This window comes from Zophobas morio, unplaced genomic scaffold (assembly GCF_036711695.1).
Source record: "Zophobas morio isolate AGI-343-1 ecotype UQ-CSIRO unplaced genomic scaffold, CSIRO_AGI_Zmor_V1 ptg000058l, whole genome shotgun sequence".
NCBI lineage: Eukaryota > Metazoa > Arthropoda > Insecta > Coleoptera > Tenebrionidae > Zophobas > Zophobas morio.
The window spans coordinates 4,369,378-4,375,377 of NW_026972163.1; the positions used below are offsets into that span (position 1 = coordinate 4,369,378).

Below are 6,000 nucleotides of genomic sequence, written 5' to 3' on the forward strand. Positions count from 1 at the left end.
AAAATTACTTGCGCATTAAGTCAAACTATCACAATTAGAAATATGTTTCTTCACAATATTAATTTTGTTTATGAATTGGTATATCTTTTATATAACTACCTTTATTTTTGTTACAGTCTGTATACAAAATTGCGCACTATATTCGTTAGGCACATATGAATGTGAAAATTAGTGTACATTCTAGAGAACAATATTTTCGTGTTTATAACTTCAACGATGCTGGCGCTCCGCGAAATCCATTTCCATTTTAAATTATGGCGGTTTCAACATAATTTCTCATTACAAAGCCAAATTATCCGTACCAAAATATGAAGTACTAAATATACCAAGTATAATACAGATATCTTTTAATCCGCAATTAATTATACCTAGAATGGGTATTCTAATTTCCAACTGATGTTTAACTGCAGTGAAAACTACGTATAATAATGAAAGTAGCGAAAGCCCTCGACCATGTATTATCATAAAGCAAAAAATATTATTCTTAATAAGGTGCTTTTTGTTTTAATTGCGCCTAATACAGCAACCGTTCACGTAATATACCTACTCATAGTTTCGTAAATTAAATCATAACTTCAAAACTTTTCAGGCCTCATCTCATACACTCATTTGCACTACTAATAAGTGCCTAATTTGTAAAATCAAAATACGATAAACAGTCGAAAATTAACTTGCCCTAACAACTAGGTTTTACTAAATATTTTACTGAACAGAATAGTGCTAAAAATCTTTCTTGACAGTTCTTGAAATACAACCAGTTCCACTACTATAAATAACGTATGATTTGTTTTGGGTTGGTCTAAGTTTATTTAGACAGATTCCCTCCCGCCTGGAGCAGGGTACAATATATCCAGCTTTATCGAAAAATTATAAAATTTGATTTTGCGAATCTGATGTTTTTACGATAACCCCTATAAAATAAAATAAAGATGTGTGTAGACTTAAAGTAAAAGTGAAGAAGCATGCTATGCACATGTTTCAAGTGAGTTTTTCCACTGCAAAATTTTGTGATGACGTCATCAATATTTTAGTAAAAATACGTATATCAGTTCAGTAACAGTACTGTACTTTCAAAATTTTTGGAAAATAGGATGAGCCGTTTTTCTTTAGCATTTTGCAATTAAACTAAAAACAAGTGAATTTTCCATTACAAATTTTTGTTTTGACCTGATCAACATTTTAACAAGGACACTTACATTAATTTGAATGGGTGCACTAGTACTGCATTTTCAAATTTTCTGGAAAATAGGATCTTCTTGATTGACTGATCATCAAATTTTTGGTGGGCATAATTAGACAAATTTTGTTTAATGTTTTACCATCTACACGATATTCCTAAAATATATACAAAAGTCGACAATTGGTCCAGTAGTTTATGAGATTATCTGTCTAACAAAAATCAGTGAAGAAGGCAGACGACAGATAAACGGAAACGGAAATGTCCTTTTTAGTTCACTAGGGGTCAAGAAACGTTGAGAAAACATAAAAGTAGCTAGTCGCCCAATGGACTCTATTACAATACTAAAAATTACACTAAATTTTTGGTTCTGTGATATTTGATAGCTGCAATAGGGCGACGAACATGTTTTCTCGACGTTTTATGATCTCTAGAGAGAGAGGTTTTCCATTTACATCTCTCTATCATCTCTCGTCTGTGTCAATTTTATTAGACAGATAATCTCCGAAACTACTGGACTGATTATTGTCTTGCCTTATAATCTGCCTTTTAGAAATATGCTGTAGATGGTAAAATGGTAACCAAAATTTGTCTGATTGTCCCCATCAAGAATTTGATAAGGTCACCTCAAAATTTTGTATCGCAAACTTAAATTTTATAAAATAACATACTCCATACTTACCTTATGAATTGTATAACATGTTACAATTTAACTTAGAAAATGCAAAAGCGAATGCTCTGAAATCAGATTTATTCGTTCATCTCATCGCCAAAAATTGATGACGTCTTCACAAAATTTTGCTACCAAAATGTTATTTAAATTTTATAAAATTTCATACTCCTACACTTGAATGCTCTGGAATTTTGCTAACGTTTTAAAGCAATCAGAAACTGAATGATTATTTATCTGTCGTTTCCCCCCCCCCCCTCCCCAAATGATGAATATTTGTAAAAATAAATTGGTCGAATAAATGTAAGAAATATTTTAAATTTTATAAAATAGCATACTCCTGCACTTGTGATTTATAAATCCGTGTTCAGTTTATAATTTCATTTTATCTATTTATTACGTGTTTCACAAAATTTTTGTTATTATTTTCAGTAATTCATGTTGGGGGCAGGATCTAGAAATAAGGAATTTTCTATTTGTTCTAAGTTGTGTACGAGTGTGCTTATGAGAAATGGATTCATACCATTCTTGTTGTATAGCACTGTTATTATTTAAAATAATATAGAAATGTGTTTATCGATGACGAAAGCGACTAAATGCAATGAAAACAAAACTTAACCGTATTTAAAATCTGCGTTTAATTTAAGTTTCAAGTTCAAATTTTTTAAAACAAATTCATTTCAAACTAAACATCCGTGTAGGACGAAGTTCGAAAAGACAAAAGTTAATGTACATAATAATCTTTAATTATTTTCTATTTTTAGCGAAGTCAAGAAGAAGTCATACTCAGTGGCACCTAGCTTTTATAAATATTTTCTTGTTATTGTTAACAATTTAAGAAATTCCTAAATAAGCATATTTTTAAAAATAACGATGACGTAAAGTATTTAAAACTGTAGTAAACAGCTTTCTTTATCAAGTCGTAATCGAATCAATCACTAGGTCATTACTAAGTTTATTATTTTAACAAAATTTTAACGTCCTTGGTCCTATAAACTTTACATGTAAATAAATGAACAAATACATTTAATTTTTTATTCTTCGTTTTCGCGCTTTCTAAAATAATTAATTAACATAAAAATTAAAACACTACAGACTGTAAGTTTCATTGTCAATACTTTACTAACTGTATAAACGTTGTCAATAATTTTCTAAAAAATGCGACAAATTAATTTTATTTCCCTGCAGACCAAATTATATAACAAATATGCTGAACTAACTATATATCTACAATTATCTCTCTTTGTAACGGCTTGAAAATTAAACATATTACATAGTACAAGAGAACAACCGAGTTATCTAACGCCTGTAATAATATTAACACTGTTGAGTAAATTTCAGGAACTGATTACAACTGCCGGGTCTTGTTAAATAGCATAGGGATTTTGGTTAAGACCTCTGACCTTTCGTTGAACCAATGTGTTTGATAAAAAAACGGCTGGGATGAAGCTGACAGCACAAAAAAATCAACTAAAATTTACCATTTAATTTGGGATATATCCATTTTCATCAAATCGCGTAACCTGGAACACCAGTGCAGGCGCAAATATTAAATGACTGCCAAGTATGGGAACAAGAATTATGAGCCGTCAAAATCAAGCTACATATTTATTAAAAGTTTAGAAGGATTTACAAGTTTATAACATCATGTACGTCAAAAATGCACTTTATGAAACGTGTCGGAAAATAAACTTGTGGATAACTATATAAAATTACTTTTACAATTAAAACTTATTTACTATTGACTTTTTAGTTCTGACAAAAAGGGACACTCACATTAATTTTATTAGTTAGAAAAGACACCTTAAATAATTCAGTTTAATCCTTATGTGGACTATCTGTAAAAGGTGCTTTGGGTTCCAAATTCAGTAGACACGCCATTGTAATGAGAAGTTTTTATGATATAGTTTCTGTGTTATGTGATTTTCTTTAAAAAAGAATTTCAACACATTTTGTTATGTTTAAGATACGAATTTTGTTGTATGTAAATATCTGCAAAATAAGATACTTATTAATTTTTTTTCCAAAATTAAAAAAAAACATATTGCATGTCGCGCTTTGAGAGGTTACAGATTATATACACATTCTGTGTATGCAATTTTGTTAAACAAAAATATTACTATTTTAAAGTCAGCTGGGATGACTTCCGTGAGTTTTTGGCGGAGATTTTTTTAAGAGAATGAACAGGCAAGTTTTGATTAATTTTACCATCTGCAAAATAATTTTAATGTACTCTTAAACTTTCAAAGCAATCCATTTGGCAGTTTTGGCGGTTGTCTGTTTAAAATATCGGAAAGTAAAGTGATTAAAATATGCATGGGAAACATCACCAAAATCAAAAGCATGTGACAACTGTCAACGAGGTTCACTTTTCACATAAACTTAAATTAATAGTTTTCGAGAAGCATCGGCCAGATGTTAGTTGATGAACATCTTCCTTCTGAAATATTCAGATACTACATTGACGTCGACGAAAAGTTAACTTTTAAAGGTTAATAACTATTGAAGATTAAGCATATTTTTGCTTTATCGGCAGGTTTATACTGTGAAAATTGTAAAACGAACAAGGCAATTTTATTCATAAATTGTGAAAAATTCGTCAAACAACAAAAGTTTGAACTTAAATAAAGGTGTCGTTGATTAATAAATAATTGGTTTAGATATCTAAAAGTTCAAATATTTTATAACACACAAAGAAGAAAACAAGTTGATAAAAAAGATTTGGAAAAAAGATTAAATAAGAAAGAATTCTGTTAAATTGTTTTCCGTTTAGCAAAATATTACATTAATTTAATAAAGAGAAACGAACAATGGTAATTCGAAAATACATTTAATATCTGATGAATATTTTCAGATAAGACTGAATACGATATTCTATGAATTTCTGACATTTTAATGTATACGAAAGAATTTAGTTGTTTTATTGTTCAATGTTGTTCAATAAATGTCATTTTTTCAGATGATAGTCTCTGTCTTTCCCCTATCTCAGAAAGTAATACTGATAAATATTTGAAAAAAATTACTACGTATAGATTATATATTCATTCTTCCATACATACACAAAAATTAATTAAACTCCGATAAACATTTAAACAAGGTATTTAATCGGTGGTGCGAAACCCTTTTTTAAAGTAAATTTGATAACAATGTGTGTTTATTAATCGCCTATTACTTCTTCCGAAAAATGTATCGTTATCAATAAAAGTTTAAAATTATATGTTTTTAGTAGTTTCTGTCCTGTAACAAGGCTTGAAATAATCCTGTTACACGAAAAAAGAAAACATTATGAAAATGGCGAACAACAAGTAAAATACATATATAAACAGGGTATCAATTCGTGAAGTAATCGCACTTTCTTCCATCAGTATGATTATTATATTCTGCATATAAAACAGTGGCAGTTAATGATGTTTTTCCTTCATCGTGTACAAGTCAAGTAAGCAATAAAAAATACAATTAGTTAAATGAGAAAAGCACTTACCTCGTTAATTGGAAGACGGCGTTAAATCGACCAAATGTGGAAGAAACACCACAACTTCACAGCAGCGACGAGTGAAGCAGAAGCAAACCAATATGAGATGAGAGTTGGTACTGTGGCGTTCCGCGATCGTGGTGAGAGAGCAGAGCACAGAAGAGACGTCTATTGATCACTGTACAGGCGAGAACAGCGGGCGGGGATCCAGGATATACCGCCGCCACCGCCGCCCGTCCCTCTGCGCGCGACAGGGCCCCAGGACCGACTGAAGCAGCTTCCTTTCTGTGCTGCCTCAAAATGTTGCCAACAGCTCCGATCACACCGAAGATCTTGTCAACGTTGACTATTGTTTTGAGGTTACAGAGGCTTTATGTGAGCGGACCTGCTGAGTTTGATTGTCTATTTTATTGTTAACGCGAGCTTGGAGCTGTAAGCAGCTTTTGTGACAATGCAGCTTTCGACGTTCATTTACCTATGGAATTTTTGCTCGTGTTTGATGGAAAACTGCCTTCTCTTGTTATTTATTCTCATGTATGCATGTATTGTCCCCACTTTATAAAGAAACGTATTTTCAGAGTGTCAAAATGTCAGAATGTTTACGTTGATCTGGCCTTATCGAGCTTTGTGAATCATTTTGCTTTTAATTTACTAAACATTACAAAAGTCTACGTCACAAAA

General features: G+C 31.1%; 1 protein-coding gene across 3 annotated transcripts in view; it reads right to left on the bottom strand.

Annotated features, from left to right (window-relative positions):
• LOC135143143 (pleiotrophin) overlaps positions 1 to 5,599 on the bottom strand; it is a 41,284-nt gene extending 35,685 nt beyond the window's left edge. Inside the window, exon 1 of one of the 3 annotated variants that reach the window (XM_064075008.1) lies at positions 5,329 to 5,599. The gene's annotated coding sequence lies outside the window, so the exon portion shown is untranslated. The remainder of the gene's footprint in view (positions 1 to 5,328) is intronic. The other 2 variants (XM_064075007.1, XM_064075009.1) reach the window with 2 other exon arrangements.
• Positions 5,600 to 6,000: the final 401 nt, after the last annotated feature.